The 26401-nt window shown below is 43.7% G+C and overlaps 1 protein-coding gene across 1 annotated transcript in view; it reads right to left on the bottom strand.

Annotated features, from left to right (window-relative positions):
- Nucleotides 1-5824, bottom strand: part of LOC119659422 (diuretic hormone 44) — a 221642-nt gene extending 215818 nt beyond the window's left edge. The window contains exon 1 of the mRNA XM_038067499.1: nucleotides 5375-5824. The gene's annotated coding sequence lies outside the window, so the exon portion shown is untranslated. The remainder of the gene's footprint in view (nucleotides 1-5374) is intronic.
- Between the last annotated feature and the right edge of the window lie 20577 nt (nucleotides 5825-26401).

Below are 26401 nucleotides of genomic sequence, written 5' to 3'. Positions count from 1 at the left end.
GATCGATCAGGTGCAAAAAGAGGATGCACAAAAGAAAGTCCACAAAATCTCAAGTTTGCCATCCAGCGGAGCAAAAGGGAATGTTTTAAGGAGCTTTGTTTCGGGGCGGATGTAGATCTGTACAGCATCTATAGAGTTGTGATGATTCAAAAGGCAGGTATCTCCGCAAGTCACGTGTCGTGCTGTCTTGTTGACGGGGTTATTCCCCCAGCAAGAGAGAACTCTGAGTGCGACGGCAATTCCGGCAGTAACCACAGGCGAGCTGTTGGAGATCTACAGAAGAATAGATAGCAATAAAGCTTTGGGCCTGTACGGAATACGGAATAGGGGCCTTGAGCTCACCGTAAAATCTAGACCGGACATGTTCGCCGAGTTGTTAAAAGCGTACATATTTGAAGAGATATTCCCTAAAGCATGAAAGCGGCAGAAGTTGATACTGTTGCCTAAAGCTGGTAAACCTCCAGGTGAGCCAATCTCCTATAGACTCATAAGTCTTGTATACACTATGGGAAAAATACTGGAGCCGGTAATTTATAAAAGACTGCTCCCGGTCTTCGAAAACCAAGGAGGCCTCTCAGTTCGACAGTCTGATGCCATCAAATTGGTTGCTGTTTCGGCTGAAAATGCAATTCATGGAAAGTGTAGTACCAACGTGGTAGTAACCTTAGATGTGAAAAGTGAATTTAGTTCGGCCAATTGGAGCCGTATACGGAAGTCTCTGGCGACAATTGCTGTTCCCACCTGTCTCAGGTGGCCATTGTAGACAGCCACTTGTGAATTCGAACGCTTTGGTACAATACTGATGATGGATCTTAGTTGTACGCTGTCTCCGCGGTGTCCGTGATGGGCTCACTGTGAAACATAATGTACAATGGCGTTCTTAATCTTCCGAATCCGTAAGGGACGGAAGCAGTCCTCATCACCAAGCACCGCAAAAGGAAGTTCGTTCGCATTAGAATTGAGAATCAAATCATCACTTGCAAGCTTGCCATCAAATACTGAGTGATGATACGTACAAAGTAAAGGTAATAAGTTCCATTTTGCTGTATGCAGTCCCAGTTTGGAGATCAGCACTGCATATCTTATCTAGTGCCCATAAACCGAGTGCGGTCTACAGAAGAACATTCCTAAGGGTGTATTTCGCCTTCCGATGCGACGTTCGTCATCTCAGAAATGGTTTCGATTGACATCTTCACTGGTGGGATGACGAAGATATATAAGTCCATATCTCTTTTATCGAAAACGAGAAAAACTGAAAAGGAGAGTTCTATAATTAGATGTCAACAGCGATGGGACCACTCAAACAAGAGTCTTTGGACACAGGTTGATCCCTAACATCAAGGACTGACTGGAGAGAAAACATGGGGAGATTAATTATAATCTCACCGAGTTTCTCATCGGCTATGGTGAACACCGGCAATACATGTATAGGTTTAAGTTGGACACCTCACCTGATTGCTTAAACTGCGATGGGGTGCCGGAGAACACAGCGAACGTATTCTTCCAATACGCGAAGTTCGTGGAAGAAAAGAGAAACTTAAAGGAAAATTTAGGTGAAATGCTATCACCGGAAAATTTTGTCCGGAAAATGGTAGCTTGCCAGGAGGATTGGAATGCGATTAACTTCTTGAAAGGTGGTTCCACGTTGTACGGTACTAAAGCAGTTTTTAGCGAAAACCAAATAACGTCTCCTTCCAAAACCTACGAGGATTTCGCAAGAATTTCAATGAATCCAGGAAGCAGTTTTGATCAAAATCTGGTCACAGACTCTCAAAACAATGTTTGCAGAGATAAATAGCACATAAAAACCTTACGAGTTTATGCGAGACTTTCGCCGAAATGACCATGACTGTTTGAACAGGAAAAAATCTTTGAAAAGATATGCAGAGGCTGTATGGAACGCCTTGTAATGCTATCTACGAAAAACGAAGCATTTACACACCCTATATCGACTACAAATTGGTCGTCGAATTCGTATCATATCCGTGTCTCAGGATTCTTCGTTAGAATTTCGCTTGTAGTGACAAACCAACATTTATAAGGAATCTTCCAGGGAATAGGGTATACCATTTCCACCGATCACAAAGTCACCCGCAACTTCCGTTAACTAGCTCTGGTGTTGAAGTAGAAACGCAAACGAACAATGTAGCCTTGGCATTGCACCTGAATACTGTCAAAAGACGGTAAAGAGAGCGTAATATCCGCTGTCCTTTTTTGAGGCATACAACGAATCTGCGGAAGATCCAAATAGTCGGAATTGATATTTTAGGGATTAATCGGTCAAGGAACAGATAAAGCACTAAAGACACTCGAACTATAGATTGAATGCAAAATCCTGTCCGGTGTTAGTCTGCCGTAACAGACTCCACTTTCAATATACAACAGTATTGCTTGTTTAGCGTGGAACCGTGGATACCTAAAATGTTTATGACACTAGAAAATATGCCATTTACATTTTTACATGGAGGCGCATGCTTGAAATGATGTAATACGTGCCATTAGATGTTGCCTTAAACCCATCATCTGAATGGTCGCCTCTCAGATGGGTTGGCGGAAAATTCGGTGGTATCTTTTTTGTCTAATATGCATATGTATATAAGTCCTACTTACTAAAGTGTAGGGCATCTGCATGATCAATGCCAAAGTTTATAGCATCCCAGTAAACATACGAAATAGGATGCAAAAAACTCAGAACTAAGTTGGCAATTTTGGAATATCTTACATACAATGCCAACAAAATTACGTAGTGATTGCCCTAACCAAGATATCAATAAGTGAATTCAACTAACGGCGGCTCCAGCACCAGCGGTTCGATAGCCGACTTTCATGACATCGCATGGTCTCCACACAACCAGATTTGTCCGACATGACCTTTTTCTTGTGGGGTATCTCAGAAGCATAGTTTACATCAATACTCCAAGGAATGTCGCTGAGCTAAAAGAAAATATCCGTCGCAATGTGAGTGAAATTGAGACTGTCATACCTTAGCGTATTATATGAAAAGCTTGGATCAGGTACCACAAGGAATTAGAGGACATCTGGAACACGTCTTTAAAGCAATCAAACCAGCATTACTAATAATTAAATTTCAATAAAATCGTTTTGCCTAAGGTCTCTCTTTGAGAGATCCTGTACTTGTATAATATAGGTAGATAGAAGTCGTCCTACTTAGAATCATCAGCTAAAAGAGAAACATATTGTATTGGCGAACCCATCATCCGAAGAAGTTTAATGAAAGCTTTTTAAGGGAAACGAACTATTCACCTGCCTCAGCAGAATTACTTCATTGCCCCGATGCTAGAGTTTGTATTTGGCTTTTAAGTATGTTAGAATCCTCCACTTTGTATTACGTTCGACCGTTAATATTACGCTGATTTGACCCAGGTGTTTTTTCACAGCTGAATCGACTAATACTTGGCATTCATTCATACAACGAAATCCCTCTGTCGCCAGCGAGGTTCTTTTCTTCTGAAGCCCAATAAAAAGCTTCTTCCTTTTCTTTTCGGATTTTCTGTTCAACCTCAAGAAAGAAATAAGGAAAATTATTAGCAAACCGTTGATGATTATAATCATGCAAAATTGGGAGAACTAAGGCGAGGCACCAGGTTAGAATAAATCTACTTCAGCAAATAGCATAAGTCTTTTTTTTCCTCAGCCTTTGTCTCGTTTACAAGCGGGGTCGGCACATCGTGATTGGTTTCGCCATTTGGCTCTATCGAATGCCTGATCTGGATGCAATCTCGAGATTTTTAAATCCCCATCCAGCATATCAAGCCACCGTTGTTCCGGCCTGCCTTTTGGTCGTTTACCATCGACTTTGATGTTCAGACCAATCTTGGCATTAGCACGAATTGCGTGACCATACCATCGAAAACGCCTCTCTCGCAATTTTTCCACGTTCGGTGCAACCCCATAACGATCACGGATATCCTCCTTTCAGATCTGATCAAAACGTGTCAGGCTACTAGTCCAACGTCCATTACCGCAAGACGCCGTTCGTTGTCTTTTATAGTCGGCCAACACTCAGAACCATAAAGGACGAAAGGACGGACGACGTTGCAGATTTTAGATTTGAGACCTTCGTTGATACGTCGATCACAACGAACACCAGTTGTGGAACGCCACTTCAATCAGGATGCGTTAATGCGTGAAGCAATTTCATAACGCATTGGCTGATAGCGTTGACCCGCGGTATTTAAATCGCTCAGTTCTGGGCAGATAACTGCCGCTGACAGTGATTGTGCCTGTTTCATGGGGATCATCAAGAATTCAGTTTTCTTTAGATTTTAGATTTAGGTAGAGTTTAGATTTAGAATCTGAGATAAATAGCATAAGTGAAAACTATAAACGGGAAACTTACATCTAGCATGAAAATCAAGTGATGAACAGAAAGAACGGTGCTAGCGCGCTCGAAAATGTAACAGCATAAGTGTTTGCCGATTTCATGTTAATGTGATTTTATCAATCTTTTTCCAAAAAGTCAAATAGTAGCCTAAAACTTGGCACTGCAACTGGAAAAAGTAATAAAAATTTCCTAATGGAAACCACACCTTGAGCATTTCAACCAACTTTGCTTAGCACATTTCTACTAGTCCTTAAAAAATAAAAGATAAATTGGCTAAAAAAAGGATCCAATAAAGATCGCCTTCTAAGCAACCATCTCCAGACAATCAGTTGATTTTCCCTAAATGTAAATTTAAAATTTTGTTAGCAACCTACTACACGGCAATCGATAGAGATATTAGCGAAATTAGTCTCTTAAAAATATACTTCACAAAAAACAGCTAAGTTTGGAATATGAGCCAAATTGACTTTGCTTCTTTGCAGTTCCAAGTCCCAGCTTATCATAAACATCAAAATTCAAGAAGTTCCGGTCAAAGAATATTCGAGCAAACAGTGTCGTCATATCTGTTTATTTTCCATGTAAATTTACTTTATCCTTTTCCGATCCTTCTAGGTTGTCGGTAAATTGGAAACATTATCTTTTTTGTGAAAATAATGTCACCTAAAGGATATATTGATTGAGTCACAATAAACAATTCTCTCAAGGAAAAATTCCAGGCTTACAAGGAAAAATTTTATATGAAAAAGGACTCTCATGAAAATTAAAGGAAAAATAACGTATCAATACAAATCTGCATGTTTGCCCCAATTTAGATAACAACAAAAATGTTGGTCAATCATAAGCTAAAAAAGATAAATCTTAAATCGAACTGTTTCGATATAATGAGAGCTAGTACTAATTGTATCTTTTTGAAAATATTCGGTCGTTATTGTATAGTTTTACTGAAATTACTTCCGAGTTCCTTAAAACCATCGTTGGCATTAACAACTATATAAAGATAAATTCACTGAATTAACTGAGCATACCAACCTTAATTTCAACCGGATCGGAGCACTAATCCAAGGACGATCAAAGTGTATCACTCACTTCTTTTGGTCACTGCACTTCCACTGACTAGTTACCACCAGTAATCAACCGTTTCGGGTTTTCCCAATTAATTCCCGGAGACCTCAAGAGGTGACTTCTCTAAAACTTTTCGCAGAAACACATAAAAATCGTAAATCAGCTCTTCCTGTGATCCTAGCAACAGGAAATGCACAACACAATCACTTGCCTTGGCACTTTCAAATATAAAAGATATTCGGCATCAACAGCTTCCTGCTCTTCACCACAAGAACCGGAGGTCTCTGACTAACGGTTTCGCATCGAATCGAATCCCGATACAGAATAACAGAAAAGAGTATTCAACAAGTACTTTTACGACCGCGTCCTTCTAACGAATCCTTCGCATTTGATGTGCGTGCGCCCTTTTAAATGGTCTCGCCAGTCGTCAGTTGCTTGTGCTTGTCGTCACTGCTCCAGGCCTGCTGTAACGTTTTTCAACTCAAAGGATAATCATCGTATCGTTGCGAATGTCGGCGCAATGGATCAGCCCCTCAATTCTCGGTTGGGTTTTTTTCTTCCTCTGTTTTTCCTAACCGAGCTCCATGAACGGAAAGTTCTTTTTATCAATGAAAAGCTACGTTTCGAGTTTTCGAGCTTTTCCATGATTTCAATTCACAAATGGTGGATGTTATTTTGGCGCGATTTCCGTTCAGCATGCTGCTGTCGTTAGTTGTGACGCAGGTCAAGCAGGTACACTCAGTGGAAGCAGACTAACGTCAGCAATTATGTGATGAAATTTAACACCGAGTGAGGCAACTTTTATCTTATTGCACACCTCATTCTATTCAAAATAATGTAATATTTATCAAATATCTTCTTAAGAAGGTCCAATAGCGCATTTGGCACCCCATTTCGGTTTGATAAGTGAATGAAGGTTAGTTCGCCCACATTGGGCGCCTTTTAGCATAAGTTAATTATTCCTTATATTTACAATGACAAATTAATCAATTTCATTTACGATTGGCAAGAGACATTGGTATTCATAGGTAAGCTTCGATTTGACAGTCGTTTGTGTTGTAGGTGTTTGGTATTTTTTCGGAGATTCATGCAATTCATGCAATGAGCTCTATACTCTCCTCATTAAAATAAAAGTGAACTGCTGAAATCAGGGAAAAGGATAAATAAAATATAGTAGGAGTCACTCCACTATGCCAAATCCTGCCTGATCTCCCTTGTAACAGGTGCCGCAAATCCCGCAGCAGACCCACTAAGAAAACGCATTTAATGTCGCTTCATCCACCTCAGTCGACGGGGCAGGATCCGTAATTGTGAGACGAAAGAACTTACAAGAGCTCATCGGAAGAGGCGCATCGATATCTACGCTCCACTAGGAACTCAATTTTGCAGTGCCAAAATTTGCAACATAGAGCGTGGACGCAGAAACAGTGATCCTTAACTCTTCTACGTTCGTAACCTACACACTCAATATGATGTCACCATTGCCGAAAAGAACAAGATATTTTTTCACATAAAAGATGTTCTTCTTCTTTAGGCTTTTTCTTATTTAAAAGTGGGATCAGCCCTTCTCCTCAGTCTTAGGCCTGATCTCGATAGAGTCGAGAGGCTCTTAAATCACCATCTAGTGTATCAGACCATCGCTGCTTCGGTCAGCCTTTTGATCATTTCCTATCAACTTCGATGCTCAAACCAATCTTAGTTGCGGCTTAAAAATATATTGAAGACCTTCGCTACTTGTCGTTGACTAACAACCTGCAGATTTTAAAACTTTATTGGTTCCGAAACATCAACAACGTCTCGGATAAGAGCTGTCCTCAGGGTTGTTTGTGGATTTCTGCAACTTTTACCGCCTCGTCACTGGTGAGACATTGTTCGAGTACAGAGCCTGCCATAATGCCAACTGATCAACACCGCACCAGCAATCAGATTAACCGCTTTACGATTAGCATAGATTTAAGAGTTGTCTCCTGGATGTGTGTAACGAGAGAGGCGCTAACATCGGCCTCGAAAGGGATTACTACCTGAAGCGACCATCAGGTGGTGATCCCTTTCGCTTGCATGACACTTTCGCACCATCTCACAGAATTGGAGAGGTCCGATGCCCGAAGTTAAACATCGACCGCTTGCATGATCTAGTTGCCATTCGACAGTGAGAGAGCTGTTTTGCTTATAGGACGGCATATACACTGAGTAACCCGCCTTAGAATATTGATGAGAATTTCGCCGCTATCAAAAATGTTCTTTTCTCGGGTGCTACGCAGCTCGTCGAGCTCAACCCCAACGGCAGTCATAAAATCTGCCTGACTGCAAAATAGTGGATTCCTCAAAACAGAAGAGAAGTCTCTCAGCAATTAACGCACTCAAACGGGGTAAAGTCGCTGGGCTTGACGATCTCCCCGCAAGTTATTTAACGCTGCACCTGCACTTTCTGCAAATCTGCTACTTCGACGCTTACAGACATTCTGGGAATCCAAAACTCTTCCCAGAATGTGGAAAAAGGAGATTATCATTAAGATTCTAAAGAAGGGTACCCGTTTTGAGTGCGACAATTTGAGAAACAAGATAGTAGCTGAAATAATCCTGCGGGGCACTAAAAAATATCTCGAAAGCTTGATCGACAGAGAGCACTTTGGTTTCCGCATTGACCACGTCAACACCCTACGGATCATTTTGGAACAGTACGCGCAGTTTAGATCTTCGCTTCACCTTCTCTTCATTGATTTCGAGAAAACTTTCGATAGCGGGAACAGGAAGTACATCTAGAGACCTCCACGCAGAAACCAACAGCTATTATCACAGCGATATATATATTGGTGCGAAATATCATGTGCTGCATCGAGGTAAAATCTCAGAGAAATTCGATATCGAAGGCTGAGTCCACTAGAGTTGTCACCGATATTATTTTTTCTCGTTACCGGTAAAGTTCTTCACGCCGCCCTGTCCTCAAACACCTCAACTAGGATGATGACATCTGTTCGCTCTCTCACCGGGTCATGGTCCTAGATCCAATGGTTCTGGATTTAGAAGTAATGGTAAATAAAGTCGAAAGACAAAAACCAACAAAGTTCTCTGTCTGACGGGTTATCGCAACCTCCCTATCACCATTATAGGGTAGAGCACCAAATGCGTCGTATCTACGAAGCGTGGTTTCTGCCGATGGTGGTACCGAACGGGATGTAGCCTGACGCATTAACCGCTGCCCTGTCTAAACTCTATAAATTCAGTTATCTCAGCACCAAGATCAAGTTGAGATTGTTCTGTGCTTGTGTTGCTTCTGTATTGCTATATGGAGCATGGTCAATACACAAACCTGGCATGTAATTGGAAGGCGGAAGTGGCAAAGGATAGGTCACTCATTAAAGAAGGGAGACAATTGCATTGCTGGCTATACCACTCTCCCAAGATGGCCGATGAATGTGTCGCCCCGAAGGCCCTCAGCGCAGAACAGTAAAAGAGGAGTGCAGGTATCTTGGGAAACCCTAGTGAGAGCAGGAACGCATTTCAGTGAACCGCAAACAATAACGCGCAGTTGTGGTTGACGACCTATATACCATCAAGGTGTAATTGGCAACCATATATATGTATGCCAGCCAAGATGAATCTCTCGAAATTTTTCCACGATCGGTGCAATCTAATATCGATCGTCATGTCCCCATTTGATCATGACATATCACTTCACTGCTTTGACGCAAAATTTTCGTCTCCATTACCGCAAAACGGTATTCATTACCTCTGTTAGTCGGCCAACTTTCAGAACCATTGCGAAAAACAGGCTACTACTACTACTAACTACCCTGCAGTAGATTTTGAAGTTGAGACGTTTGCTAGTCGGTCGGCCACAAAAGACATGAAGCGTGAAAAAGCGTGTCATACGTGAAAAAGTCTGAGCGCAATGCTGACCACATTGCCTCCTACAGTGTTACTGTAGTGTACCGTTACGGTCTTGAATGAAGTGCCCTAACACACTACAAGGTCCTGATCCAATGTGGATTGTTGAGCCAACGATTCTTATTTTTAACTTTGTTAATAATAGGAGGATTTCCACCAAACTTTCCAAAATGCTGGTTTATATTAAAACATATTTTACTACAATTTTACGGATCTAACTTTAATTGAGGAAATACCATGTGCATGGACCACCATATTCTTTCAGATTTTTCGGTTGTGTAATTTTTGAGAATGGGTCCTCTGAAAAATACTAATAAAAACCTTTCATTTGATACCTCAGACGTTCAACGTGCGGCAATGTGGTTCACCGCAAGCATGGAGGTTCACAATTCCAACCTTTTTAAATTAGATGTAACCGTTTCCAAGAAAAGTGCATGTGACAGACAGACAGACAAATGAGCAGACCAGATAGATTATGCCGTCTACCGGCTACGAGAGCAGATTTCACTTAAAAGATACTTTAGGTGTCTAGAGTTTAGACACATAGCCAAACCCTGTACAAATGTTCACGACATAACTAAAATTAAAAGCGACGTCGCTATTGTCTGCGAACAGTACAAAGACCTAAACAGTGAAATTTGGGTTGCGTATAAAGGTGGAAAAACGGCGATTTGGACAGAAGAAACAATGAAGATCCTCGAGAGTCTTCATGCGAGCGAAAAAAGGTGGTACATCCATCTATAGCTACTATGCCGCACCAAGTCTTACGGGAGAGGAGTGGTGAAGGGGCCAGAGAAGGATGCCTCTAAAATAAGAATAACCCTGAAATCATAGCTCGCGATTCAAATGCATGGGCTGACGAATCGAATAACGGAAAAAAGAAGAAAGAAGTTGTTTTTGGTCTGAATCTTGTTCTAGCAAACACTGCATGTGTCAACATATTCCGAAGAAGATAAATGGGGTCGGCCATAGATGGGACATTTGTTAGTCACACTTTAACTAGCGTTCTCCATGTTACACACACAGTGACCACCAGGGCATAATTTTCGAAATCTAACTAAATCTAATCTAGATTGTCCCGCCGGTGTGACGAGGAAACTTTCAAAGGGGTCCTGCTGCAAAACACAACGCTATAAGGAAACACAAATGATAAAGCTTCTCAAATCGGTAAAAACTTACGACGAGCATGCAATGGGGCCATGCCAACGCTTACTGGTTCCCAGAAACGAATACCGAACTCCTAGTGGAACTGTGAAATCAAGGAATGCTACAAGACTTACCTGAAGGCTAGAAGACGCAGTCAACAGAAACCAAAAAGGAGCGAAAGTAGCTAGTAAGAAGTAAAAGCGAACACTTTAAGAGGCTATGTAAAGAAGCTGATTCGAACCCCTGGGACAGCGCCTACAAAACAGTGATATCCAAAATCAAAGGTAAATGCTCTCCACCAATTACTTGCCCTAGCTTGCTACACGAGAGAGCGTCGAACCTTTTCTCAGTAAATATGAATATCGTTAGCTTTCCTACTGTCCAAGTAGATCCCGTCGAAATTCTAATGGTAAGTTAGAAAGAGGTCCTAGAAGCTGCAAAAAAAATAGCAGATAATAAGATTCCTGACTTAAATAGTATCCCCAGCAAAGCTCTTAAAGCAACAGTGAATATAGAGCAAAATATATTTGCTGAGCTTTTACCGTATGTTTTAAGGAAGGAGCAGTCCCCACAAAGTAGAAAAAGCAAAGGCTAGTTATTATTCCCAAGCCAGGCAAACCTCTTGGTGAACCTTCGTCCTACAGACCGATATGGCTTCTAAATAATACTGGCAAATTATTTCAACGAATAATCTACAACAGATTACTCCCAATTGTCAAACAAGTCGGAATACCGGAAGCTCGCGCTTCGGGTATAAAGGTTTTGTGTTCATCTTATGTAAGAGACGCACATTTTTCTGTCCGTATATAGCTACAAATTCAACATAATCCTTCATATTTTTCCAAACTACGAGACATACGTACATATTAGAGCCATAGATATCACGCTCACCCTAAACAAACAAACTGCCTATTACCTGCTGTACACATATATGCACGTATCTAAATTGATCGTACCCATATTTCCGATTTACGTCTTATATCTAACTGAATTAGGCACTACCCGCAAAGTTCATTAGCACGCATATATTATATACCTACATACACACATGTCTGGTTGACAAATAACTAAAAAACTAAAACAAAATAATTGTCTGCGACCCAATTCATAAGAATTCATTTCGTTCTGGTATTGACGAATTGATATGTGATGATGACGTCATGCGGGTTGTAGAGTGCACGAAATTCACAAAAAATTGTAAAGTTTCACCCCTTATAACTTTGTTAATAATAATTGGATTTTCTTCAAACTTAACCAAATTGTGCATTATATTCTTCATTACATGCATGCCAAATTTTGTACTTCTGGGATGAACATAAGGGGGGTGCCGGGTAAATTTCTAAAATGTGGAAATATACTATTATTAACTTTATTTGTGCAGATATCGGAACCGGATATATTTTGAGGCCTAGATTTCGTGGAGATGCACCACTGTGATTTTTTTCAGATTTTTTGGTTGGATAGGTTTTGAGAACGAGACCTGTTACACTTTTTGTGGGTCATATTTTCAACCCTCACTCTCCTATGTTTCATCTAATATCAAATATTGAACCAGATTCGAAAAGTACTAATTGACACCTTTCATTTGATACCCTACTTGGCTACATTCTGTTAAAAAAAAATTTACACCCTCCATTCACATGTACGGGGAGCCCCCCCTTAAACTTAACGCAAGATGGCGCCACTTACTGCATGTAAAGGGATCACCAGATTACATACTCTCACCAATTTTCGTGACAATCGGTCTAGCCGTTTCCGAATAAATCGGGTGTGACAGACAGACAGACAGACAGACAGACAGACAGACAGACAGACGGACAGACGGACAGACAGACACCGTCTCGATTCTAATAAGGTTTTGTTTCACACAAAACCTTAAAAAGAAGGTAATCTCTCTGAGAACCAGTTCGGATTTCGAAAGAAAAGGTATACGACCGATACGGTTAATCTGGTAGCTAACATAGCTAAGGCTGCTATCAAAGAGGACAAATGTTGAGTGTTGATCTGAAGAATGCCTTCAATTCCGCAAGATGGAACAAAATACTAGAGGCCCTAATTAAATTGTGAGGGCCGAAGTATCTAGTGCGCAACATTGTCGACTTTTTAATCGATACATTTCCGTTCTGCGATTCAAATGAAGGATCTAAATCATACCAACCAACATGCGGAGTTCCACAAGGTCTCTCCTAGGACCACTCTTGCGGATAATTATGTATAATAGAGTCAACTTCGCGGGCTACTAAAAATCATATTAATATACTATTATTAACTCTATTTGAACAGTGGTCGGTTTTGAGGGTATTTCGGAGCCTAACCACAGTACACATTTATTGATTGAGTAGAGTCTGAGAATGGGTTCGTGAAAGAAATTACCACTTTGCAGCCCCTCCTCTCCCCTATTGCATTAAATGTCAAAACTGAGGCCAGCATTGAAAAGTACTAATCGAGACCGTTCATTTAATACCCCACGTGACCATATTTCTTACTCCCCCTATTGCATGTATGGTGGCACATTAATGAAAGCAAGACGAAATACATAGTAGCACTAGAAACGTAGACAACAAAAGTTCTAAATCCAGACAAGCGTCTGGAAATAATTGGCACCGCCACAGCACTCCCCTGCCATTGCAAGGAAATTACGATGGTTCAACTAGCCATGTCGTTACGCCAGCTGTGAATCTGTGGTCTTATTTTGTCAAATTTTTTAAGGCCTGCCTGATAGCGATCAAGAAATCTAACCAGTCTGCCGATTTCATTGAGTTTGCCACTTCAGTTTCTTGAACGGGAACTTGAACGATTTTTCGTATGTCTCTCTCAGGAATGTGCATTTCCATGGAGGGTTCTTTTGTTCGTCCGAGATCGGGTTCCCTTCGATATCGTCAAGCCTCGTATAAGCAGGCTTGAGCCGATCGATGGATACTGTAATGATACAACTTCAAATTTAAAAAACTTATCCGTTCTACTGATCACCCGATATGGTCCCTGGTACAGATGTTGGAGTATTTTCTTTAAACCATCGTTACGGATGAAGACATGGCTTGTTGTTGGCAGGTCTTTGAATATGAAGATTCTGTTGTTGCCATGTTGACTCTCATTGACCGCACGTAACATTTGAAAACGCTGTCTCAACTCGTTGGCGAAATTAGACGTGTATACCTGCTCGTTGTTGGACTGTAAGTCGAAAAATTCGACTGGGAGGCGTAATCGCTGACCATGCACCATTTCTGCTCCAGTTGCGTCGAGATCTTCTTTCCAAGTTGTGCGAATGCCCAGTAGCACGACAGGCAATGCTTCCGTCCAGCGGCTCGACCATGCCATTAACTGTCAGATGGTATACTGTAGTTCGATGTGGGTTGTACCGATCCGGTTGCTAAGTTTCAGAAACAACCTCGATTCAAACTGTCTTCCTTGATCTGTAGTGATCCGTCCAATTCCTGCAATCGGTTTTGACAGATACATACCTCTGTTTACCAGTTTAAGGGTGACGTTTGCTCCTGAGTGGAATAAATAGTGTAAGCTGTTGAAAACAGTTTTCCGGTATTAGTGAGTGATGTGTAGTGTACCAATGGATACATCACACCATAGCTTGCTGCCACAGCTCCTCAATGCGCGATAATGTGCCCTTGACAACGTTATCGCAACTGAATACATGCTGGATATCTAGATAGCTAAATTGACGTGCAGAGCACTCGTTCTTTTTGTGGAAAGCGAAGGTTAGCGACTTCTGATTCGTAAAGAGAATGCTCTAAGCTGCTTCATGTTGGTTGGTTGCGGGTATGATTGGGTCGCTTTGACTTGGCAAGGGACAGGTCCCCTCCTTTGAGACAAAGTATCCAAAGAAACTGACCTCATGCTGACGAAAAATATATTTACTTGGATTTACTTCTACTCCATATTGCGTTAACCTTTGGAACAGAGTTCTTAAGTGAGTGGCATGATTTTCACGTGAAAAGGAAGCGACTAATATGTCATCGATGTAGGCCGAAGTCCAAACCTCTCAAAGGCTGGTCAATTAATCGTTGAAACATATGCACCGCACTCCGTCCGTAAGTGTCGGTGTTGTGATGGCAATATTTGGTATATATTCTTCAGCTACCGGGACCTGATTAACTGCTCCTACCAGGTCTATTGCTGAAAAGACAGTTTTACCATATTACACGACTAACTAGAAGGAAAGGACACATACTGAGGTTCAAAGATAAAACTGTATCAACTGCTCATTCAACCGTTTCTCAAGGCTCTATGGTAAAACTCTAGAATTCCGACAGTTTTACCATAGAGCATTTGTGCGAAAACTTGGATATTCCGAACTGGGTAAGCACGGCCTCCACTCGTTATTCTTTTTAGGCACATTGCCTCCTACAGTGTACTGTAGTGTACCGTTATGGTATTGAATGAAATGCTCTAACACACTTCAATATGATCCAATATGGATTGTTGTGCTAACGATAATAACAAGGGATAAGGCAAGGGTGCAGCCCAGAGACTATATGATGGACGCATTAATCCTAGCTGGATCATGATATTGAATTCCTTTTTCGCGATGTTCAACTTGTCCGAAGCTAATCGTCTGGGTTTTAAAGCAACTGGTGGTTCTGCCGTGTTGACTATATGATGCTTAGTGACACATCATTTTTTCAGCTCCATCCGGACGAGTTATTTCCGGAAACTTATGTAGGATATCATGATAAGAGGATCTTCCAGTACTTCTTGTGATGGTCGGGATGGTACATTCTGCCATCTCTCCTTGGCAGGTAAGTAGAGTTGTTGAATCGCGAAGGCAACCGTGCTGAAGATCGGGAAGAAGTCCGTAATCCATTAAGAAATTTTCTCCAAGTATAGGTTTAGAAACGTCCGCTATAAGACATTTCCATTGGAAAACCCGCCGAAGGCCGAGGTTGAGTATGAGGCTAGCGATTCCGTAGGTAGTAATTGGTGCTCCATTTGGCAACCGAGAGCTCCAACGGTGCCTTCCTGCGGGGTCCTTAGACTTTTGAGTGCGGATAAACGCATATATCGGCACCTGTGTCTATAAGGAACTGTGTTCTCGTATTACGTCGAACATAAACAGGCGGTATGAAGGCGATGAAATGGGACGTTTGCCACCTGCTACGGCTGGCATTCTGAAATCCAGTTGCACGGTTTCACGCATTTGCTGGTTTCGACATTAAATCTCCAGTAATACCAGCATATACCTTGTAGACGAAAACTTCCGGATCTGGGCTGTGAATGCGATCGAGAATGAGTCGACGTCCGAAAAAATTCTCGGGTTGGACACCTTGTTGGACCGTATGTCGTTCTGTTCGCAGCTCTGCAAGCTGACTTGATAATTGCTGGACTAGCTGCGATAAACTGATTTCCGTTGCTATAGACGAGGATGTTGTTTCCGCAACACTTGACGGAAGTGTGGCTTAGACCTTATCAGCTATGTCGCCTGCATTTTGTAGTGGCTGACCATCCATGGTCGCCATAATCGACTGAAGAGCAGATGGCAGGCGTCTTAACCATAGACTCCTCACCAGCGGCTCCGGAACTGTAGTACTGCTGAGACACTGCAGCCGGCGGAGGAACTGGGAGGATTTCTGGTCACCAATATATGTGTCCTCCATAAGCTGTCTCATTTTCCCCCTGGCTGGCACACAACTGCTTTATTAATTCCTCGCGTTAGAGGTTATAGAGCTGGCTGTTACGGATTCCGTAATTATGTCGCGGACTTTCGTGACATATCTCGGTGGCAGCACCGCTATGACTTACAAATATTGCTGCTGTGGTGCTTTATGTTATACCTCATAAAGCTTACCTCCACGATTTTAAACGAAATCTCAGAGTCATTGGGTTAGTTTACCGCTATCGGAGTCATACTCTTGTCTGTAGACGTGTTCTCGTTGTCGCTGCGTTTACGTTTGCCTTGAACACGACAATTTTCCTTTTCTAAATTCAGGGTCACCACTTTGGGAATTGCCAAGTTAGTTAGATAGCAGAAGTTGAATGAAAACCGTGTTTATATATGTGATATCTTTATTTAAATCCAACACCTGGCTTGCTTCTCGTTGGGGTGGTCACAAGGTGAGAACTGTGAATAAACTGACTCTTTTCTGAATGCTAACCCTCTAGCAATTAGCTAACTTTTAGGGAGTAGATCACTCCGGTAGAAAAGAAAGGTTATTAAAAATTCTAATTCTAATTCTAATTGGCACCGCCACAAAAGATAGAAGAGTACAATTTTGAAACGTTGACAATGTCACCTATCTGGGATCGAAAACCACAACTGATGGCAGTTATGACGACAATGCCTACTTTAGCTTACAAGAACTGTTCCGCTTGAAGCGCTTCACCATAGGATCAAAGATCCTACTCCTTGGACTCTTAACAAGAAAAATTACCAACTCTTAGCTGTGTTAAAGAGAAAATCCAACGACTGATTTCTAGTCCCCTATGGATGAACGATTCCCTAGTCTATATAACGATGAAATTGATGACCGTTTGAAATCCAGCTCAGTAGGATGCGACGACGTATATTAGTGAGGATAATCCAGCCCGGATAGTTTATGAGAGTAATATCTATGGTAGATGAAGAAGACGAGACAAACCCTGGCTCAAATGTGATGTGATGCCATAGGAAAAGATGCTAGACAGTTTCAAAGGGTATCGAATTTTTGGAGCTCGGCGCAAAACCGGGATGTTTAGAGTTTCTTAGTAAGGCAAGCCTAGACCGGACATCAGTTCTTATGGTCTTCATAATGATGGTGATAAATATTTGGCATCCAATTTTCCAGTTCTTCGCACCAGATTCTCTGGTACGAGCACCTCTCCTAGAGTCTCCTCTAGGATCTTCCTTTCCTCCACAAACCTTGAACAGTGGAAGAATACATGCTCTGGGTCTCTGGGACTCCATCGCAGTTTGGATAATCGGGTGAGGTATCTAGTTTAAACCTGAACAGATACTGGCGATATCCTCCATGCCCCGTGAGAAACTGAGTAAGATTATAATTAATCTCACCGTGCCATCTCTTCAACCACTCCTGGATGGCAGGGATGATCCTGTGTGTCCACCGACCCTTTCCCGAGCGTTCCCAATGCTCTTGCCATCTATTTAGCGATCTCTCCCTTTCGGCGTTCTTCGTCTGTGATAAAGGAGAGATAGACTTCGCATTATATATATTCGTCATCTCATCTCCCAAGATGCCAATCATTCCAGAAATGACGAATGCTGCACCATCTGAGACAGTCCTGAATGCCGAGCACACCCTTAGAGCTGTTCTTCTGTAGACTGAACTCAGTTTGTTAGCGTTAAATGTAACCTGCAATACCTTTCCCCAAACTGGAGCTGCATAGAGCAGGATCGAACTCACTACCCTAGCTATAAGCAACCCGGAAGCATGCCGTGGCCCTCCCACGTTCGACATCATTCTTGCCAAGGTCACACTCGCAGTGGATGCTTTGCCATAGACATACTGCACGTGTGGCTTATAGCTAAGCTTCCCATCTATCATCGCTTCCAAGTATTTGATCGCAGGCTTAGAAGTGATGATATGATTCCCAATTTGAATACGGGCAATATTTCTTTTACGCCGCATGGTGATGAGGACCGCTTCCGTTTTTCCTCCGCAAGTGTCAGACCAGAACTCTCTAGCCAACCCTTAGCACTGATCGCTTCGCATGAGCATAAGTCAGCATCTTCGAGATGCTTTGCGACAACAACCAGCGCTATATCATCGGCGTAGCCCACCACCGTGGCTTCCTCCGGAAGGGGAAGATTAAGAACATCGTTGTACAAGATGTTCCACAGCAGTGGGCCCAGTACGGACCCCTGTGGGACACCCGCGGAGACAACGTACTCTTGGGCTCCGTCGTCGGTGTCATATCAAAGCCTCCGTTCTTGTAAATAGCTGTTGACAATAGCTACAAGATAAGCGGGAATACCAATCTTCGCCAGAGATTCCCGTATTAGGTTCCAATAAGCCGAATTGAATGCATTTATCACATCCAGGGTGACTAATTTTTGCTAGTACTGCCCTTTCCGTGGATTGCACCTTTGGCCAAGCCAGTAACCATTTTGATGGCATCAATGGTTGGTCTGGCTTTACGGAACCCATACTGCCGATCTGAAAGACTTCCCTGGCTCTCAACAACCGAGAGTAATCTATTATAGATTACTCGCTCTAGCATTTTGCCCAAAAGGCAAATAGGTCTGTAGGAGGTTGGCTCACCTTAAAGTTTGCCAACCTTAGGCAGTAGCACCAACTTTTGTCGTTTCCATGATGCAGGAAATATCCCCTCGGACATGCACACTTCGAACAACTCAGCGAACATGTCTGGTCTGGATTTCACGGCAAGCCTAAGGGCCTTATTCGGCACGTCATCCAGACCCAGAGCTTTGTTATCTCCTATCCTAGTGCAGATCTCCAGTAGCTCGTCACTGGTGACTGGCGGTATTGCCGTGTCGTTCAGAGGTCGCTGAAAGCTGTCTATGCCCTCCTCTTGCTGAGGGAATAACACTTGAATAATTTTTAACAAGAGTGAAGGGCACGTGATCTGCGGAGATGATCGGACTCTGAATCGCCCCATCACGATTCTATAGGCGCTCCCCCACGGGTTTACGTCCGCTTCTAAACAGAGCTCCTTAGAGCATTCCCTCTTGCTACGTTGGATGACGAGCTTGAGGGTTTTGCGAGCTTCCTTATAGGCCCTTAGTCGATTCTGCCTACCACTCTTTGAGCCGCTCTTCTGGCTCAGTGATAGGCTGATCGAAGGCTGGCCAGTTCAGCATTCCACCAGTAGTTTGGTCTTCTACTGGGGAATGAGCACCTCCTCGGCATGGACGCGTCACACGCTTTGGCGATGCATTGGACCCCATGGGCAGCTCTTTCCGTAGAGGCGCCTGCTTTATTAGGTTGAAGGTCTACTCATCCAGAGCTTTAGCAGACCAGCCTGACATCTTTCTCGGTTTCGAGCATGATGATCTTATGCCCGGTGACTTCACCCATAGCCCAAAGAAGATTGCCTGGTGAACGCTGTGGGTGTAGTGCTTGCTGACGCACCAAGACATACCACGTGCCTGTGCAGGGCTGACAAAAGTCTACGATTGAGGTAGCCCCCCCTTTCTGAAAGGTGTTTGCATATCCTTCGTTCGCCAAAACGACATCCAACTGTGGGAAAGCGTCTAATAGACTGCGGCCCCTTGTCTCTCTGCTACCCCACACACGGGCCCAAGCATTGAAGTCACCAGCAATCACTCTGGGACTAAGACCCCTTGCGTCGAGAAAAGGACTGTCAAGAATTTCCTCGAATTCGGGCAGTGTCAGGCTTGGTGAGGCATACCAGCTGTACACATATACCCCGTTTATTTTCACCCACACAAATCCGCTGTATGTCTGATTCCCAGTACAGTGTATAGCTTGTCGACCGCATCCCCATATTGCCGCTCCACCAGTCGAATCTATAACCCACACGCCACCGTGACGACAACTACCGCTACTGGTTCTGCAGATATGCAGACGTGTGTTGTTCATCCATATGAACAATGCCTCTTCCGCTGCAAGGCCATTGTTCAATCATAATTGCATTTTAAGGAGTTGCTTTTGGTAAGCGCGCATCAATCCAAGTAACAATTACAATATTTTACGTGCAAAATAAGTTAAATAAAAGTCTTCCAGTTATAGTAGTAGTTATAGTATTCCAAATGCCTCCCCGATTGTAAGCCAAGTTGGTTGCGTCTTAAATAAAATATCAAGCAAAATAGTCAGCGATTCTGATAACCGTGAGAACGTCTTTGGGTCAAATTCAGAACGCATTCGCTCTCATCCTATTTAACGTTAACAACCAACTGGAAGGAACAGGACACATACTGAGATCCAAACAAAAGATACGACCGTATCTACTGCTCATTCAACCGTTGCTCCTCAGCAGTGGAGCACATGAAACTATTCATCGACGAATTCCGTGTGGATTTCCATAGTTGCAGGCAATCAACTTAATTGCCCCCAAACTGTTTTGGTTCAGCATTATACACTCCTCGGGCTAATTAGGTGAAGCAGGTGAGAAGAACACCCACTGCGCCCGACCGAAATAGAAAGTGTAAATAAGTCAAATCAATTTCAAGGTGATATATCGGTTAATCGTTCCAAGAAGGATATTTTTAGAATCCTCTCATAAGGACGTGACTCCCCCGTTGTCAATGTGAATGCATGTCCAGAAGTGAAATAGCCAAACATGACTTCAATGACCATTGAATGGCAAGGAATCGTTTAAGGGTTTGGGATGATGACAAGGAAACACAGTAAAGATATTCTCTCAATTGCTTCATAGGAAGTGAGAGTATGTGGAATCTTGAAAAATAGATAAATTGAGATACATTCGCAGTGACCACAGGTAATTTTCTGTAAAGAGGAAATAATATTCTATCGTTAATGATACATTCACCTCATAGGGATTAGAAAAGAGGAAAGGAACGATTCTGCAAAAGTGTTAACCCAGTGTTTTCTTAAGAAGGGCGGAGAAGTAGGTGTTTCCCCATCATTACCTTCTTGCTTGAAAACGATAAAAATCCTGAGGTACACAAGTCGTACAAACAATTCTTGAAGTAGCTAAAATAATGTCCTTCATTGAAGGCTAGCGAACGTAAACAAAATAGTTTTTATTTAGACCATTCGATTATACAGGTCCGAGGAGATTCAATCAGTTGTAGTATAGAATATAGTATTTTGCCTATGCTACTTGCTATGTTTGGAACCTTTCATGTTGTGTTCGCACTTTGGACGTAAACATGAAGAAGCATAAATAAGTGGTACGCGAAATCAATTCAATAGTATTAAGATCGTACGCCAGTTGCAATTTATAGACGACGTAAGTTTCGGATATTGAAGGAGTATAATGATGGCTTTCCTATTAGCACTGAGTAACGACCACGACGAGCATCAGCCTTTGCCAGACTCATCACTACCTGTTCTCGACAATGGTGTTGGAATCTCTAAGACAATTCTCAAGAAACCCACACTCCTTAACTCTTTCGAACTATTTAGAAAAAGCTCTGCTCTCTCAAATTTAACTAATCCCAAGACAAGCACAACCTGCACCTAACTGTCAACAATATGCTGAGAGTCATCAGGATAATAATAATAATACCGCCGAAGCCGGACTCAAGCCCGGTTGTGAAAGGAGGAGGGATGGATAGCTTCAGTCTGAATGGCCACCGCAGCGTCTCAGGGGGTAGGTGAGGAAAATGCAGAAACTTTGCAGTGTTGCAGATTACTGACAGAGGAAGCTATCCCCACACCTGGCAGTTAGGTATAAAATGCAAATCCATCCAATGAGAAGACGGAGAAATTTGAGGTCCGGTACGGATAACCGGCGGCAGTCGTCTGACTTGGTGACTGGGTCGGGTTCCCGTAATGGACAGCACGGCGTCGAAACCGCTAGTCGTGGGGCGGTTCGACGTCTAGGCGCCACGACGACCAGGAGCACAACTCCGCCTACTGCAGCTGTTTCACCACAATCTGTGGTGACCACTTCAGCAGGTTCGCGTAGGCAGCGGATGAAATGGACTGAAGAAATAAACCTCTTCACCATCCGCTCCTACTACGAAATAACGACGGGGCGAGTACATCTTTCCGCCCCTTGTTGCACCAGAGATTCGTCGAGCGTTTCCCGCAATTCGCGCACGTGACTGTGCAGCGAGTCGCAGACCAGTACCACTCTATTACTCACAGCGATACAATCCCGGCCACCATCAGGGAACGTGTTCGACTTGAGGTCATCGGGGAAACTGGTGACCGAGAGTCGATGGGGGCAGAGGCGGCGGCATCAACAACACCACGCCGCACTGCAGGCAACAGGTTCAGTACTCGCCGAAGCACTCTTCTCCACCGTCCAGCTGAGTTTCCGCTGAGGTTCGGGATGAATTCCAAAGAGCGTGTATAGAATTCTCGGATATGGATCCTTTGCATAGACCAGATATTCCCAGGCTCTATGCATCTCCAGTAACTCCGGAAATTCTATCTCAAATCAAGGATTAGATTGCATCTCGACTGTGTGCTGATATGTCCTTGCTGGAACTACAATCACTTGTGTATTGTGGTGCAGTTGCGGCTATCAGATTGCACGGTCAGAAGATTCACTTTCCTATTATTGGTTTGAGTGACCAAAGAGGTCCACCATGGAAAATTCGTCTGGAACGTCGGTGGAACTCACTAAGGCAGGACATTGCTAGACTGATTCAAATCAGCACTGGCAATGCCAGCAGACGGGTGAAAAATAAAGTGCAGAGGGTTTACCGGAACTATGCCATCCCCAGTGAGAAACCCGTAGTTGAAATTCTGGGCACACTAAAACAGAAACTTTTTGTCATATGCAGTCGGTTACGACGGTGTGGCGAAAGTCATTCCAAACGTGTCCAGAATGCAATATACGCGAGGAACCAACGGAACTTTTTCAGATCTCTCAACGAATCCCAACAGAGCGTCCAGACTATACAGTTATCGGTGACGGAAGCGAAAGGGTATTGGGGCGGACTTTGGGGGTTACCCGCCCAGCATGCTGAGTGGATCACCGCCGAAGGCACCCGCCATATCAATACGCCTGGCATGATTTTTGCGGATGTTACCGAAGAGAAAATTCGACGGGCCATAAACAGCTCGAAGAACTGGAGAGGCCCAGGTCTGGATCGGGTGCAGAATTTCTGGTATAAGAAATTTACCAGCGTACACAGTCGGTTGGCACGCAGTATAAATGAGGTCATGAGTCGGCCGGAGGAATTTCCACCTTTCCTCACTGCGGGGATTACCTACCTTATCCCTAAGAAGGACACGGTGCAGGACCCTGCAGACACAAGACCGATTACTTGCTTGCCAACCTCTACAAATTCATCACGTCCATTCTTAGTGGAAGGGCCAATACGCACCTGGAGACCAACAACATTCTCTCCGAGGTGCAGAAGGGCTGCCGAGTTGGGTCAAGGGGTTGCAAAGAGCAACTCATTAATTACCCGGTAGTTGTAGGACAAGCAACTAGAGGTCAGAGAAACCTCTTTATCGATTATGCCAGGGCTTTTGATAGCGTTCCGCATACCTAGCTAATTGATATCCTTCATCTGTATCGCATTGATCCGAAACTAATAAAGTTTTTGGCGACAGTCATGGAAAGGTGGCATACCGCCTTATCGGTGCGTACATCAGAGGGTGCTAATACGTCAGAGTCCATCCGTATACGGAGAGGCATCTTCCAGGGGGATTCGTTGAGTCCCCTTTGGTTTTGTATGGCACTGAACCCCCTTTCATGGCTGCTGAATGAAGCTAGAGGGCATGATTTTGCAATAAAGTATGGCCTACGTGCTAAGTGCAAACTGATACACTTGATGTGCTTAGATGACATCAAGCTGTATGCTGGGACTGACAACCATGTTAGAAGTCTATTGCGAATAATAGATATGTTCAGCCGTGATATTCGGACGGAGTTTGGATTAGACAAGTGTCGAATCCAAACCATCCGCAAAGGTCATCACAAGCCGCATGCCGGACATAGCATTGGTGACTTCCACATCGAAGCTATGACCAAGACAGATTTCTAAAAGTTCCTAGGAATTCTGCAAGGAACCCATGCTCGAGTTGGTGATCGGAAGGATGCTCTGCTGTCCGAATTCCTGCGACGTGTAAAGCTGGTGCTGAAACGTCCAGCGGCGGATACAGACAACTATGTCCAAAATCCGAATGCATCATCCAAAGTCTGCCGTGGAGCGGATGAACGTGCCTCGTGACATCGGAGGTAGGGGCGTGGTTGACGTGGCGGCACAACATCATCGCCAAGTCGACTCGCTGCGCGCTTATTTTTACAGCAAAGAACAAGCGAGTCTCTTGCACGCGGCTGTCTGTAAGGCAGACTGTGGGCTGACTTGACAGATCGATCTTTCAATCCTCTGAATTGTCTTTGGCAGCCATTTGTCAATTTGCATTTGTCGAACAGATGGCTGTGTGCTGGGGAGCTCTTCGCTGAGACGAAGGGGTTCATGTGTGCCATTCAGGATGGCATGGTCGCCACTCGAGCTTATAAAGAGCTCATCATGAAAGAACGGGTGGAGAACGACCAGTGCAGAATGTGTGGTTCGCCGTTAGAGACGTTGGACCATCTCATTTCTGGCTGTACTGTTATGGCACCGGTGCAATACATCACCAGGCATAATGCTGTATGTAAGGTTATCCATCAAAACCTTGCATACAAGCATGGGCTGATCACGATATCAGCCGCAAGAAGTACTTGATAGTTCTGCTTACAGCAGCCATTGGCTCGGGAAATCAAAGAAATTTGGCATCTCGAGCGGGTGGTTGTAGTTCCCGTAATATTGTCAGCTACAGGTATTGTACCTAAATCCCTCACGGCTTCCCTTGTTGTCCTGGGACTTTCAGTAACAGACTGTTACCCACCGTAGGGAGGGCAATGTCCTGCCGGAGCCCTAGTATGTGTTTTGCCGCAGCCACTCTATGGTGGATACAGTAAGCACGGTGATGAATCTGGTGGCTGCTGAGCCGTGGTGGCAATGGATGTCGAGAGCATTTAACTCCGCAAACTGGATCAGAATTAAAAGCGTATTGGCTGACATATATGTTCCTAGATATTTGGCGAGTCAAAGGACTCTCTGGTACGAAACGGATAAGGGTTCCAAAGAGTACATCGTCACAGGACTCAGTACTAGGTCCCCCGCAATGGAATATCATGTATAATTGAATACTTTTGCTTCCCGTCCAAAGGGAGGCACCGATTGTTACTTTTGCCAATAACCTGGCTGTAGTTATTCTAGCAGCAGAGTGGCGAGAGAAGGGAGCGGTAGCTGGAGGATCAGATTAGCACTGATGAGGAGGCAAATGAGTCTGAACAAGAAGGCACAGTCGATAATGTGGATCTGCGGGGGGCTATCAGGGGAAACGTTACTAAAGCCACACGGATTAAGAAAAATAATGGCGGAACGAGGAAGAGTGGGAAAAGCGGACACTCATCTGATGGTGGAAAGATCGCTGAAAGTGATAGCTCTGGAAAGGGTGAACCCGCTCCAATTATGCGAAAAGTGAAGGACGTGGAAAAGCGAAAGCATAATGAGATGGCGAGGGTAGCAAGTTATTCTACTGACGAGTGATGTTTCATCAGAAGTAATTGGCGAAGTTACCAGAGAGGCTATCTTGAAATTCAGTTGCAGAATAGCCGAAGAGATTACTATGCTTAATAGCAAATGGTCTTCAAAGTTGAAACAGGTGGTGATGGAGGTGGATTGGTGGACGCCACCCCGCCGGTTGTTCCGAAACTGGCTAAAACAGTAGTCGGCCCCGCACTGGGAGTCAGTATTCACACTATGAACTACGGACGGTTTAAGAAAAAGGCAAATATTGTTAATCACCCTATAAGATCGGGTCCAGAGGCAGTCAGCAATGCTGTCGTTGAGGGCACATGTCGAGATAGACAAGCTAACGTCCCCGAAAGGGTGTACGTCAGGTTAATTAGTTATAGGTTCAGGTCCAAGGACCTGCTTCCTGCCTGCTTTAGATGTTTAGGGTTTCGATCACAGGCTAAGAACCATGTCCACGTTCATTGTTCGCAGATTGACCACATGGCTTCTTTTCGCAGCCAGGCGGTGCACTGCTGGAACTGTACCTTCCGCCCACTTCCGGCCGGGCATATGCTAAAATCAATGCTGTGCACTATTTACGCCACAAGGGCAACTAAGCACTATGTGTGATAGAGTAATGGCTATAGCGGCTGTGGTGCACAGCCACCAGTTCCGTGTGGCTTATGTTTGTGTTGTCTTGTGACCTTTCGTGCGTTGTATTCTACGCAAAGCGGTGAAAAGGTTTCGTTGTGGTTCTCCGCATCGAGGCTAAATCCCGTCAACCTGTTGGGGAGTGCCATCCCCGCGTATTCGAGGAAGGCGATCAGATCCAAGTCTGCAATCAGACTCCCTTGCCACGAATGCTCACCGGA

This window comes from Hermetia illucens, chromosome 6 (assembly GCF_905115235.1).
Source record: "Hermetia illucens chromosome 6, iHerIll2.2.curated.20191125, whole genome shotgun sequence".
NCBI classification, from domain to species: Eukaryota; Metazoa; Arthropoda; class Insecta; order Diptera; family Stratiomyidae; genus Hermetia; species Hermetia illucens.
The sequence above is the reverse complement of the archived record's forward strand: the minus strand, read 5'-3'. Positions and strand labels throughout refer to the sequence as shown.